A 15,505-nucleotide genomic window follows, 5' to 3' on the forward strand; every position below is an offset into this window, starting at 1 on the left:
AAGAGGTATCGTTGGTACATGACACACAGTTGGTATAATTATAGTAATAATAATAATAATTGATAATAATAATCTCACATTATTAAAATATGCCCACTTGCTATATGCACACTCTCTCTCACACACACACACACACACACACACACACACACATACACACACACACACACACACACTCACACACACACACACAGATTATTTCTCATGGGTGGGAGACATTGAGTGAGTGAGTGGGAGGGAGGGCGGCAGTCAGAAACAAGCAAACTATAATTCTCACCGAAGAACAGACAGTCCTGCCAGAGCAGTGGCTGCGGTTACTTCACTTCTCTGACGCTCTCTGTACGTCAGCAAGTATTAGTATCATTATCATTTCTTCTTCTTCTGCTTCTCCCACTTCGACTCCAGGTACCAAGTAGGAGGACCAGAGTTTCCATTTATTTTGGATAGGGGGAGCTGCAAACACGCGCACCCACACTTCTCCGGAGCCGCGACAAGTCAAGGTAAGTCAGCTCTGCGGGTCGGTGCGTTCATTTCGCTTTTTTATGAAATAACACAGTTGAGGCTGATGCGTGAGGGAACAAGGAGTCGATTACAAAAGAGACAGAAGAGGTGTTTTCTGCCGCGCTGCCTCCATCACCGCTGCTGCTGCTGAGGATGATGCGCGCAGTGTGCGGCCGCCGTGCGTAAAAAGCAGCTGCGGTGAAAATCTCTTATCTCCGGCAGGAGCAGGATGAACAGTAGGCTGTTCATTGTGCCAAAATAAAGTTATAGTCAGTTACATGTAGAAACGGATATGTTGAATTTAAGTGTTGTCAAACTAATGAGGGGTGGGCAGGAAAAGGAGTCACTATTTATCCATGGAGCGATTTTAACGCACTTGGCAAACTTTGGTGGAGGTTATGTTCTCACCCCTGTCCGTTTGTTTGTTTATTTGTTTGTTTGTTAATAGGATTATGCAAAAAAAAAAAAACTACTAAATGATTGAAACCTTCTGATGCATGTAATAGTCAGAAGATAACCCAGTACATTTTGGTGTCGATCCGGATCGATTTTTCATTTTATCCAACACTGCCAGATGAGGCAGGTGTTGTGTTTGTTTTGTTTTCTTTACATTTTCCTTGATTTCTGAGAATAATTCATGAATTTTGATGAAAAAAAATCTGGCATATTCAGGGGACTGCTATCTGTGCTATCTAATACGGACTAGGTTTAATAAGAGGACTGACCTATCTGCTTTACTGGGTGCTCTTTCGTTATGCTTATAATGTCAAGGCTTTCCTTAGAAATCAAATGAATGCGCAGCCTTATGAGGTTAGTCACTCACTGAAGTGGCAGCTTCAGGTTTCAGGACCATCACATTTTTTCTTTCAAAGCTCCTCATCAACTACAGTAATTTTGCAATCAAACAGCATCACACATTGACTCACACTGTAGAGTCATTTTGCAGCATTGAGAAGTTTTCCTCTGAGATTTTCTGTCTGCAGCTGTTGAGTCTTCCTTGAAGCAAAAACAAGGCGTTTACCTTCCCGTCCTCGCACCTTCTCCCACCTCTGTCTGACTCTGTGAAGCTGCTGCATCCAGCTTCAGCATTCCCACTTGTTAATTATGCATCAAACACTCCAGATGCACCAACCACTTTACTAGGTCAGCATAATGACAGTGGGGTTTATGAAGAACCAAGGCTGAAGCTCTTAGGCTTTAAACTGACTTTTGAAAAGAACTGATAACACAATAAGGTCAAATGTTGAGTGAGAGAGAGAGACAGAGACAGAGAGAGAGAGAGAGAGAGAGAGGCAACAGTTCTGATCTGTGGTAGAACAATAGAGAACATAGATTGCACTACACTTAGATCACAATTGAAAAGTCTCTATAGCTACACATATATCAAAATTGATTGTCTGTTTATTAAAGCCACAGCAGAGAGTATCTCGTTTTTCATTTTTGGTCAGTCCAACCCCTACTGGCCTCGTTAACTTGGTTTATATGAGCCCGTTCGATTTCACAAAGGGGGAGAGCAGAGAAAACATCAGTGAAAATAAAGTGTGTTCAGGCTACAGCTGCACCCCAGAGACAGACTAAAAGAGGTTACGGAACTTAGAAAGTGAACAAAGTAGGAAAAGAGGCTGGGGATGACACAAGGGGAGCAGACGAGAAAACCAAGTGGAAATATATTATTGCTCAAAAATATCAATCTGTCTGTCTGTCTGTCTATCCATCTTCCATCCATTTATCCTTTATATATCCATCCTTTATTCATCTGTCCATCCATCCATCCATCTATCTATCTATCTATCTATCTATCTATCTATCTATCTATCTATCTATCTATCTATCTATCTATCTATCTATCTATCTATCTATCTATCTATCTATCTATCCATCCATCCATCCATCCATCCATCCATCCATCCATCCATCCTCTCACTCCTTCTTCTGTGCTGCTGTCGTATAATCCGACCTGTAAGTTTTGGTATTTTATGTTTGAATTCTCTTGAGACCTCATTTAGAGTGTGTGGCCTCAGCCTAAAGGACAAAAAGCTTTCAAATCATTTGTCTGCCTTTTTTGTAGTACCTCACTGTTCACGGCAAAAATAAAAAAAAACCTCTGCTATCTTTCTTTCACTGGACAAGCTAGATAACTGACAGACCAACAGACGGAGCACACAATCAAACAAAGGTGGTTTGAGGGATTCACAGCGTGTGTTTGTTCAGGTGTGCACAGACTTTATGTATTTTGGTCACTAACTTTGCTATTTGTTTGTTTTTTAAAAAGGAAGATGCCCTGTAGTTGTGCTCTGTATCCACACAGTTCAGTTCAGTCTGCTGCCTTTTTAAAGAGCAGGATTCTTTTTGGAGATTTCCAGCTGAGGGACCAACGATGTGCGCTCATCAGTCAGAATCAGTCAATCAGAAACATTCGGAGAATAAAGTACATCGACAGGATGGATACATAAGAGACGGGTACATTTGTAAATTATCCCACAAAAAAATATTGCTTAGATGGAATGGCTTTATAAGATCTGTGTGCTTGGTCGTGTCGTTTTGCTGAAGCCTTTTATGCCATGTCTACATTTGTTTGGTTGGGTGCATGGTTTGATTTTTAACAGAATATCTTTAAAACAACAACAACAAACCAACAAAAACACACTGATAAGAAAAACTAGAAAAGAACCCAATAGAATGCAAACCTCTGGAAGCCCAACAGTCAGTCCCCTTAAATTCAACCAAGCCGAACCAAATTGAAGCACTCAGATTTCAGGCTCCTAATTTTTTCTGATTCAGATACCAGTTGTCAAAAGCAACTAGGATGTTACTCCATAGAGCACATACCTCTGCCAAGATATCATTACCCCCGTTGTCTGGATCTGCACCAAAATGTAATAGGCCCTGTCTCAGCCCATATCCTGTCCTCAGGAGTGTTGTGGAAATCCATTTAGTAGTTGTTGTGTAATCCTGTTGACAATCAAACAAATGGACAGCAGGGAAGACGTACCAAGACTGGCACTCAGAGCCCATACCTCTATAACGGTACTCAAAGTGCACACACTCATAGATAGCAGTCCTCCTAATTTGCCTGATTTTTTCATCAAGATCCATGAGTAACTCTCTGGTAAATTGGTTAAAATGTCCAAAATACACCCTATTTTGGAAAAGCAAATTCCTGCCCCTCTGTCAAAATCTGTGCTATTTGTTTTTGTGTAATGGTGCTAAAGAAAATGTCCACCCCTTTGATCCACCCCCTTTGTCTGGATACACCCCAAAATTCCATGGATCATTTTTTGGCCCATGTCTCATTCCTCCAAGTTTAATGTTAATCCACAAAGCTTTTGATTAAGCCTGCTGACCAAAAACTAACTAACTGTCCAATCAACAAACAGACAGCGAAGAAAAAGTAAAGTTCCAAGCATAGAATATGAAAAAACATTTCACTTTGGTGTAAAGTTACTTGGCCATGATTTATTTTCTACCATTAGAATTACAAATATGTAAGAGATGAGGTTTTGGTGGAGGGATTCACTCTCCTCTGAATAACTTTGTTGTTTAACAAGTTGACTATCAATAAACAAGTTTTCCAGCTGCCTTGCTTCTGAGTTTCATGTAGTTTTAATTTATGAACAGGGCGAGTCTGTTCAACAAAGAGAAAAACGCTGACACAGTTCTGTGGTCTCATAATAAAAGATCTATAAGAGCTCGGTTTCTATCCAAGTCTACGTCTGCCCCTGTTTTGAATGCAATTAAATGGAACAGTGAGCGTTGATTGCTTTACACCGGATGCTCAACATCAGTGCTATTGATTATCAGACTGGGTGACGAATGTTATTAAAACTCTGGTCAAACACAAATATGTTTCAAATAATGCCTTTATGACAGAAACACTGAAGAAAGAAGGGAATATGTGGAAGGGATGAGTGATGCTCATCTTTAAAGTAACATTGGTGGTATCGATCAGCCCACATATTTCTCTTAGTTGACTCACTGTGGACTGAAAGGAGAGGGTGAAGGAAGGAGAGAGAGAAAGAGAAGGAGAGAGAGAGAGAGAGAGAGAGAGAGAGAGAGAGAGAGAGAGAGAGCAGTATTTCATGTCCTGACCCTGGCAGATAAGAGCCATTTTTACAGATTTATGATTTCATCGATAGGAAACCTGATATCATGATTGTGGAGATGCTGGTGATGCGGGCATCAATATTCAGTAACTAATGGCATAATGGCTGTTAATGGTGGATGAGGGTAAACGCTCTCATGTTGTTGAATGTAAACGTTTCCCACTGAGATTCTTCAGAGTAACAGGCTTCTGCTGCTGTTTGCGAACACAGTGTCCACAACCACAGAGATTATACAGCTGCGATAGATGGGTTGCGGACGGTGGTTGCAGGAGATTAAGAGGTGCATCGATCCAGCAGTATGACTTTCCAACCATGCGTGTGACGGAGAGTCTGCTCTACTGTCTAGTTCACCTATTTGGCGGCCAGGGCTGATTCTCACGTGGTGCAGGGGCTCGGAGGTAACACTGTTAAGGATTTGGAAGGAAGGAAATCTGTACCGCCCTGGTCGAAAAAAAATAAGGTGAAGGAGATGAACCAGAAGAACACGTATTGACTACACTCTGAAACCAGTATAAAGAAATCACTCCTTCCTTATTTCACTACACGTGTCACCTATGTTACATAATGAGGAGCTGCAGGATAAACTGCACACAGACCATATGTTTGTTTGTTTACTCCTTAACTGAGTTTGGTGCCAGAGGTTTCTCCTGCCCTCCTTGCTCATCTACTGCCATCCTCCTCTCACACCCTCCCATCAACTCTCATCTGCTCCCTCTGTCCTCCAGCTGAGCCCACTGTCCTCTACTGAACCCCCAACAACACGCTATCTATCTATCTATCCATCTATCCATCTATTAGCTACCTACTTAACTTCCTACATGCCTACCTACCTTCCATCCATCCATTTGTCCATCCATCATTTATCCAACGTCTTACTAAAAAGCTACTAAAAATATCACTAGTGTTAGCCCTCTGAATGAATAAAATAAATAAAACAATACGTGATGTCATGCTCACATCTACAGCATGTAAATTGAAAAAGTCAAGTAAAGTTGTGGAGTTAAAAAACGGACAGCATATATACAAACTTCATATGTAAATTGCTCATGTAATATGTGATTGTCTGAGAAAACAGAAATGGCTGCTTACTTCAGCAAATGTACTTTATTAACATCCACCCATTATGTTTAGTCCATACCTTATATTATACCTCTTATCCTGTAAGAGTTGTGGGGGGGCTTGAGCCGATCCAAGCTGGGTGAGAGGTTGGATCCTCACCAGTGTATCGCAGGGCCATCAAATCATTCACACTCACATTCTCACCTATGGTCAAATTTAAAATCACCAATTAACATGAATCCCAATCTGCATGTGTTTGTACTGTGGGAGGAAGACGGAGCACCTGGACGTAAAAACCTCACAAACACAGGGAGAACATGTTAACATCACAAAAAGACTTGCATGCACACTCATGTCCAGAAGCATAGTTTAGATCTATAAAAAATGATGATGTAACCCAGAGAAAAATGTCTAATCTACCATCTTGATGACAAACATCATGGTCTCACAGATGGACTATAGGGACAGTCAGCACATGGAGAAATGAATGTGCAGTAAATACTGGCTGTAGCCACGGGAGCAGGAAGGAAGACATATTCTCTAATATAATCTTTAAAGCTGCTGCATCTCTCACCAATAGCACCAATAGCAATGACATGTCGGAGCAAACAACATGCTAACAATTCAGCCAGTGAAGGCTTGTAACCGACAGAGCTAGCACCAGTTAGCATAGTCGCTGATAATAAGTTTCATAGTTTGTTGAAATTAAATCAAGCAAATAAATGAATCAACAAAAGGCAGCTCATGTCATTGTAATGGAGCAGGTTTTAATACACTAGCTTACACTGCTGCACAACATATGGCTCTTGTATTGCTGTATTGTCATACAACGCTGCCATTGCATGTTTATCCGCTCGTTGAATTTTCCTGGTATTACATAAAACAGCATTAGCCCACTGTTAAAGCCACACAACCTACAAAACATTTACAATGGCAGTAATCCCAGATTCGGGTCACTGCCAAAACGCAAGTGACTGATCCCGCAGTCAGAGATCTGTTCATCAAATTTCAGCCAAATTCAGTCGTAACTTTCTACAATATTTCTGCAGAGAGAGGGACAAAGAGAGGAGAGAACACATGCACCAACCAATCTCACTGGCAGAGGTAATGAAAGAAGTTAGGCATGTGTTACTACACTCACACATGCACATCAGCCACTCTCTCACACACAAACGCACAGACAAGAAATAAAAAGAAACTTCACAAGTATAAAGTCTTAGTGAGGTTTCCTACTTTTAAAGATATTGAGAGTTTTGAATTTAGATAAGAAATTTACAAGAGCACTCAGGGAACACATACTTATGCCAAGGCCCAACAGTCACCATACAACACTTTTAATTTGACTAGATACAGATTGTTGAATGCTGATGTGTTGAAAAATGCAATGTTAAAGACAAAGAAAACAAAGAACCTGGATCCAGAGCCACACCAAAATTGAATGGGTTCTTCTCTGACCCATAAGTTTCCTTCAAGTTTTATAGTAATCCATCAGGTAGTTTTTGTATCCGCTGACTAACAAACAAGCGAAGGCAGACAAAAACATATCCTCCTTGTCGAAGATATAAAAAAGTTCAATTTCAAGTGTTAGTATGAATTATGAAATATTTAATTCAATTTAACTGATCAACAAGAGCCTGAGGCTGAATATGGTTAAAGGGTGATATGATTACCTGATACTCACCTGTGTATAGTTGCAGATTGTGTGGCGTGATCCCTCTTGGTTCCTCTAGCTATAGCAGTCGATAAGTAGGTCACCGATTTGTCTGCTGTCAGGTCAGATCATGCAGAGCAGTTTTCTGACCGAGCACATGATTTGTGTTTAATCTAATTGTTTCACCTGAAAAGCCAACTGGAGTAATAAATGTAGTTTCAGTTATTGAAAATATTACAACTCCGTTTGTGCATTTCTCACTCCACCTAACCTCTGGTGGCTAAAGTAATTGGTTGATTAGCTCTTACACGATTACTTCCCTGCACATATTGTCTAGAAAAGAGTGAAGAGAGAAAGCAAATGTAGGTGAAATCCCCAAAATGCTGCTTTCGTTCCATGTGAAGGTTGTTGCACGGGAAATAAATAGCACGCTGTAAAGACTTCTTTCATCTCCTCTTGCCGTTTGTGTGTTCAGATGTACAGTTTATAGCTTCATTTTAAATGCTGCTCATTTCACCTCAGGTGACAGCAACACATCCATTTTAAGCTGAATCTCTTTGACAGCATTTCAAAAGTTAACTCAAAATTACCTACACAGCCGGATAAGAAAACATAGCTATTGATTGCTGACCTTTGCTCAGCGGTGTCGGACTTCTGCTCTAAGAACCCACCAAGAGTAGAAAACACAGGTGATGTAATCTTCCAGTCCAATGGCGGGAGTTCGGAGGCCACTTAATCGTTGGAATGAAAGATGTGTTTTTCTGCGTTTTGTTGGAGGATACTGAATTAACTAGTATTCAAGGCCTTGTAAATACATATGTGGCGGGGAACAATGAATTAGTAATGAGCTATCCTATTCCCATGGCTGTTTTATGTTAGAGGAAAGAGAGGGAGGGAGATTGGAAGCGACAGAGACACTGGGATAAACGGATAGATGGAAGGGAAAAGAGCAATGGAGATTGCGTGTACTTTCTATCTTATTTTTCAGCATTACTTACAGCTTCATCTCTCAGCCTCTTTTTCTCTCTCTCTCCTTTTGGCCCATCTCGCACATCTTTTCTCCACCTCTTCTAATCTATCATTAGACTGTTGTGCGACCGACTGCAGTGGCTAAGAGAGGAATTAGGAACAGAGAAAGAAGACGGTGAAACCAGACTGCTGCAGTTTGACTTCCTCCAAATGCCCCCTGGAGACCAAGCGGCATACGCTAACACACTTCCATCCTCGTGCGGGTTCACAGTGAACAGGGTTGAACTGGAAGAGCATATATAGACTGTCCAGAATCAGTCTTTCTTTGAGTTCAGCAAAAGAAAAAGTGTTGAAACTGGGGTAAAATCTGGGCCAGCAGAGCTAGGACACAGAGCACAAATGATGAAATGTAATGATGAGAAACAAAAAATAGAAGCACAGAGGAGACTCTAACTTAAGTATGATATTAGTGTAGCGATCACATATTATTACTTGTTCATTATATTTGTCATTGGGATTCATCATTTGTTCTTCCTCCACCAGCCCCGGCTATATCGCCCCTTACATAACACCCCAAGCTGTTGTAAAGATGGATCCAACAAGCCATTGCTTTATCAGTCCTTCAACTGTGGCTCCCAATCCAATCATATTGTCGGCTGCCAAAACTACAACCCCTCATCTTCTGTTTGACAGTCCCCTGAATAGTGATATACTGTAGCTAAGGCAAGCTACGGAACGGCTGCTGCTTTTTTAATTGAAAACAATGTGTTAGGGAGATTGCCCCAGAAGGAATGTTTAGGGAGACAGCAACGACAATAGAAAGGATGATCCTACAAACTTGGGGAAGTAAGAAACATTTGAAATGATTTCATTGCTCTTATGGGGAAAGTGTCAATGGTCTCCCCTTCCTCCACTTTAGATGGATGCATGGGTGAATTTCAAGAGTTGACTCTAGTGTAGACAGCTAAGTCAGAACTGAAATGAGATGGTCTGGCCTACAGAGGATTTCCGTGATTGGCGTCACCTGCTCATCCCACTGTTGCTTAGCGACAGGACCAATAGTTTGACATGATGAGAACGCTTTAATAGCCCTTGGTTTTTTTAACATATGTATTATTGAGTTGAAGTGTGATACTTAAGCAATGGGTGGCTCATCGCTTGCTGGCACCATTACCACGTTGAAAAACAGTTTGTCATCAAGGCACAATGAATCCTGGGACACGATTGGCCAGGAAAGATCCACCTGTTGGAGCCTTCAGTTATCAGGGACGGAAAGACGCATTTGTCGACCGCATTCAAAGGAGCCTATAAAATGGAAGTGTCCAGTGGCACCTCTGTGATGCAATTAGTCTTCAATTGCAGCCTCAGAAGGATGCGGCCCCTGAATTGAGACACAGCTCTTTCCCTTTGTGATGCTGCTTTTAGGCAGAAATAGGAATCAGGATGAGTTTTCTGGGCTGGAGTTGAGTTGAGCAGCTGAAACCTGCCGGCCGCTCAGCCACAGAGAGGAGGAGATAGGAGGGGGGAAGAAAAGAGGTCAGAACTGATCCGGATTTATTGGCTCAGCTGGTCATAAAGGAGGCTTTATCCTCACATTGCATTATGTACTGCCAAGATCTCTGCTTTAGCTACAGGTGAAAGATGACTGCTCTGCAGATGCAGATTCACTCAGTCTCTCTGTCTCCCAGGATGGATGAGTTTAATACTGAGGTGGTTAGAAACGCATGCAGGCAGATTTCCTCACAGAAGTGCATTCTTTATACTCAGACTCCTGGAATAAAGATGGACCCTCTCCTCCTCCCAACCCCCCACGTTCCCTCTTTCTTCACCTTCTGTTTTATCTCGCTTTGCTTCATTACTTCATCCTCCCCATTTATTGCTTTCATGCAGCCATCTAAGAGAGTAGCAGATAGAGAAATATATTTATGCTATTAGATGTGCATTAAACCAGACGTTCATGAACACAATAATATTGATTGTTTCGTTGGTTTCATTCATTCAGGAAATAAGTTTACAAGTTCATTAATGACAAATTGGCCATTTTCCAGAGTGCAGAGTGCAAGTGTTGTGCTCTTATAATGTATAATGACCATATGTAAATGTCTACACAGTGGAATGCACATGTTTAATTGAATAAATCAATATGCTTGATGGATAATCGGGTCACAAAATTCTAAACCCTCAAAAATAGAGACTGGCTTGCCTTTATAGAGACATGGCACTGAGACATTTGGAGACAAAGGACAGTGGGGGAGCAGGCCTGTGTGGGGATTGTCCACCTCATCAAAAAAAGAAAAGCAATATCAAAAAAAAAGGTTGAGAAAAGCATCGAAATAGGAGAAAAGCTAGAGCATGCTCTGCCTTTGCTCTGACCTGGTTCCAGTTAATCCGCCTACTTTACACGATGAACATTACCTCCACACTGTATTTATAGAGCCTTTCACTGTGTGTTATTGTGCTTAAGCCGCTGTGTATATGAATGTAATTTTTTATATGTAGCCCTGATTGTAGAGTGAGTGCAGTTAGTCTGTGTCATATAGGGACAGGGGGTCTAAAATCACTGTAAGTTAAAAAAGAACCCATGTTTAAACCCCTCTAGGCAACACGCCGCAATCCTTGAGGCAGAGTAATCGGGGAAACATTATATGATTCATTTCCTCTGATAATCACAGGATGTTTTTTCCAAGAAAGCTTGAATTTGATATAGTTAAGAATACACTCTAATGTACAATGTATTTATTTACTGTACAATATGAAACATTCACAGCTTTAAAGAGAGGGGATGTTTCAGACATGCTGGCTGACAGTTGTCTACAGGCCATGTTCAGGCTGAGTTTGGGTCTACATGGAGAAACATAGCTCACTCGCTCCTTTGAAAGAGGCCATAGAGCAATGCACAGGATTAAAGTAACAGCAGTGCAATGCCACATCATCCAGCAAAGTGCTGTTTTGGACAGTTACATGCAAACGCACATAGTTGGTGAGTTACGGAACAAGTATTTCTGCTGTTAATGTTGTCGGAAGGAAAGTCGAAATAATTGCGGCTTTGATTCTGTATCAGAGTATTACTGTTGTATGTATCTGTTCTCAGATCAGATTTCATTGCCTCACCCCTGTGCCCCCACCAGGGCACCCCACCTGTATGTTGTTTCAACACAGAGCTGTTAGCAGCGTGAATGCCCTCTTAGCCTTCTCACCTGCGGCACTTTTGTCTAATCCCTGCTCTTTTCAACCCTGTCTCATAAAAAATTTATACAGAGTTGTCGTATAGTAGGAGAACAAGATTGTGCCAATCATTCCCACAGCTGCTGAGATATTTAAGTCCAAAAACAAAGTGGCTGGCCGACTGACCGATATTGCCATCCCTAGAGCTGCTAGGGATGCTGCTAGTTGTGTTAATTATGTGTTATAGATGAGAAGACAATACATTTACTTTTTCTGTGGTTCCCCCAGTTTGAGTGACATTAAATCTCTGGTTTCAAAGGCCAATGTTTCATCGTATTTACCCATTGCACCTTCCCCAGCCACCATCATGTGACTATACTTGTGGTATAGTAATGTCATAGTTATTGAATTGGATACATTATTATAAACACAATGTAGACAACATTAGCACATTAGGCTACATTCTCACTGCAGGCTCAAATGGCCCAAATCTAACTTTTTTTGCTCGTATGTCTAATTTTTTCATGACAGTCACATGGAACCTGGTCTTTTCCGATTCAGATTAGGGTCACATCCTGATGCAGGCCAGATGCATTCGACCTGACTGACTTTAGTGGCCTCAGTGTTGTTTACTTGCATATGACAGTGTGCTGTGTGTGATGTAGAATGTGTTCTTGTTATTTTGTGCATATTAGTCAGTTCAGGACCATGATTAGGACACATCGGACTCTGTGTTCACATTCTCGCCATATTAAATAATGTGAACGGCCAAACCAATCTGAGCGATAGATCTGGATTGAGCACTAATGCACGCAGTCTGAATGTGACCGTATGTAAACATAATTTGCGATCAATCGAGTTTCCCAGTTTCCAAGTTTCGGATTTACTTGCTTGAGGACCACAGACACACTTTTGTCTCCCAGAGGAATGAGGACAGTAAAAAGAAAAAAAGAAAATCAGATTTATTATCATTTGATAAGCAGAGGCTGTTTTCCCTTTCACTAAAACCCAGATGAAAAATCTACTTCAGCTCACCTCCAACGAGCTCCACAGGTACACTGGATGCTATAAGGTGTGAGCAGTATACCCACACACTGTTTAAAAATAGAGAGGGCCCTGACAGTCCTACACGAAGATTCACAGCAGAGACCTCTCCATTGAATTTGTCTCAAGCCTTATGACTCTTATCCAAAACCTCAATCATCGCTCCTTTCTCCTCCTCTTCTTCCCTTCTCTTCTGCTCCCGTCTCTCTCTCCAGGGACTGGATTTTGCTGCTATAAGTCTTCTATCACACTGAATATTTCACAGAAGCACTTTTTTCTATCTCTCTCTCCATGCACACATACACACACTGCTGACTTTCTCACGGAAGTGTTCTCACTTTCATTCCCCTGCGCTCTTCACATCTGACATCTTCCATGCTTTGTCTCCATCTTTCATTCTTCCCTTTCCTTGTCATCTTCATCTCAATCTTATTTTCTACTCTAAACGTTACTCTTCATCTGGCGCCAGTGCTCACCCCTCACTCCTCTTCACTTTCCTCTCTCCTTTTCATTCGTTCTCACCCTAAACCAAATCTCTTTGCTGCTTCCTTCCTCATTTTTAACACACGTCTCCTAACATTGATTTCTTGCATCTCCTTTTATGACTTTTCTAGGAATACATTTTGAATACTTAGTTCTTAAAATGATTTAGTACCTTTTAATCAACACACTCCGCTTTTCCTCTGCAGCATAAACGACAAAACGGTTGTTGGGTCAGTGCAGTGTAGCTCAGTGATGTATATAAATAATCAGACATGTTCTTCCCACTTTTAATATTGGCACATTTTTATTGTCAGTGCATCAGTGAATGAATTTTATTCCTCCATGAATTATTTATGTGGTATGCACAAGAAGTCTGTTTAATAGCCTTAGTGTTTGTGTGTGTGTGTGTGTGTGTGTGTGTGTGTGTGTGTGTGTGTGTGTGTGTGTGTCGTTGAGTTTTTAATAATGTGCGGTACATCTCAAAAATGAGATTTTTTATGAGTTAGTCAGCACTTGCTTACTGCCTGTGTTTTGCAATGCCTCCGAGGCTCTGATCCATTCACGGATCATAATCACTCCTCAAAATTCTAGTGGCATTAATTCATCAAGTCATTGTGAGGCATCTCTCACTCAAAACAGATGTCGCTCTGACCACAAAGACTTGACACTGAACTTCATCTCATTGTGACGACATGCACAAATCAGACATTTGATATCTGGAACACAATACAGACGGAGACGTTTGAAATGAAGTCCCATTGGAATGCAGGCTATAGATTATCCATTCTTCCTGCAGGGTTTGCATTGATTTATAAAGGTTACGTGAAAGTTATAGTCATTTAACTTGTGCTTACATTGTTTTGTTTGCAATCTCAGTGTCAAAATGAAAGTCAAGACAATGTTGGTTGTAGATTCAGAATAGAAATAAGGTTCTGATATTTCTTTAGCACAATCTCTTTAGAATGATATTTTCCCAAGCAGCAGTGTCATCTCCTCTTACCACCTAAGGGTGCACAACTAGCTTTTTTGGGTCCGGACCGGAATTCAGTTTAGTCTGAACCAAAATAACTGTGTCAAAAGTGCCTCAGACCAACAGTCCAAAATGTGGTCCGACCAAAAGAGGTGCTTTGGTTCGTTTGCAGTACGGAAACACTCTTGATTGTTCTGACTTTTGGACCAAGAAATTGAGACAGCATTCAACAGTTGAAGAAGAAAAAGAAACAGAAGCGCAATGTAAGATTGCTTGTAAGCTTCTCTTCTGACAATAGAAAGTTTTAACAACCAAGCAAATCATTTTGCTGGTAGTAAAACCATTATGATTTTACAGTAGAAACACAATTCCTCAGTTCATTCATTTTTTCAATTCAAATTCAAACCAAAAGAAAAAGTACATCTTTCAATGCACTTTATGCAAAAAGGTTAGCATATACACCCATCTCAGATTGTAGCCCTCTACAATCAATGTCAAGTAAAGACAGAACCAACCCACGTAGGTGATGACAACAGGACGTATGTATGTCAGACAAAATTCTTTAGATTGCTCCCGAAATTGCAATGTGTTACAGGTGTTCAAACACCTGTTTTATGTTAAACTTCCACTCGTCATGCAACTCGCTTTACATTCTGTGACAGATGCTTTTCAGACATGAGTCTGCTGATGAAGGGTTTGGACTCATTGACGGAGCAGCGAAGAGTAAACCACAAGTGAAAAACAAAGTAATTATCTGTGTGTGTTGACATGTCATCTCTCAGTTATCTTTTGTGTACACTGCTGACGTGCCCAAAAACAGGTTGTATGGCAGAGGATGAGAACAACCACTCCTGCATCGCACTCATCTTCCTTCCTGCCGCTCTCTCTCTCTCTTGTCTGTCTTTACCATCTTTTTGTCCATTATCCTATAACCTTCCCCCTCTCCATCTCACCCACTCTAACTTTCCCATGAGACCAAATGACCTAATTTTCATCTTTAGACTTGTGCTTGAGCAGACTTGTTCTCATGGCGCACACACACACACACACACACACACACACACACACACACACACACACACACACACACACACACTTGTCAGGCACAAAAGTACAGAAGTACAATTTGTGACAAGAAGATGTTGTTGCATATTATGAATATCTCTCTAAATGTTTCTAATTGACCTGATATCTCTTTATCTTTCTGAGATGTACATGTGTGTGTGCTGTTACAGCTGTGCCCTCATTCTCTGTGAACCTTGTCTGTCCTTTGGAACAGAAATGTGAGTGTGTGTGTGTGTGTGTGAGAGAGAGAGAGAGAGAGAGAGAGGCAGAAGCCTTCAGGGTTCACAACACTGCAGATGTGACATGGTAAAGCAGAAAAAAACATCTCTCACAAATGTAAAACCTCAGTCAGCCAGGGCTGACCTTTCAGATCCCCAAAACCAAAAGCTATACTCAATGGAGAGATTAGATAATGAGCAGCTAAATTATGCTGAAAGGAAAAAAATAAAACAGCAGAATTGTGTTTGAGGTTGTTTTGGGTTATACGAAAAACTT

General features: G+C 41.0%; 1 protein-coding gene across 1 annotated transcript in view; it reads left to right on the forward strand.

Moving 5' to 3' along the window:
• The first annotated feature begins 360 nt into the window (after positions 1-360).
• Positions 361-15,505, forward strand: part of camkvl (CaM kinase-like vesicle-associated, like) — a 35,603-nt gene continuing 20,458 nt past the window's right edge. The window contains exon 1 of the mRNA XM_020095925.2: positions 361-500. The gene's annotated coding sequence lies outside the window, so the exon portion shown is untranslated. The remainder of the gene's footprint in view (positions 501-15,505) is intronic.

The sequence above is a fragment of the Paralichthys olivaceus genome, chromosome 6, assembly GCF_024713975.1.
Source record: "Paralichthys olivaceus isolate ysfri-2021 chromosome 6, ASM2471397v2, whole genome shotgun sequence".
Classification (NCBI taxonomy): Eukaryota; Metazoa; Chordata; class Actinopteri; order Pleuronectiformes; family Paralichthyidae; genus Paralichthys; species Paralichthys olivaceus.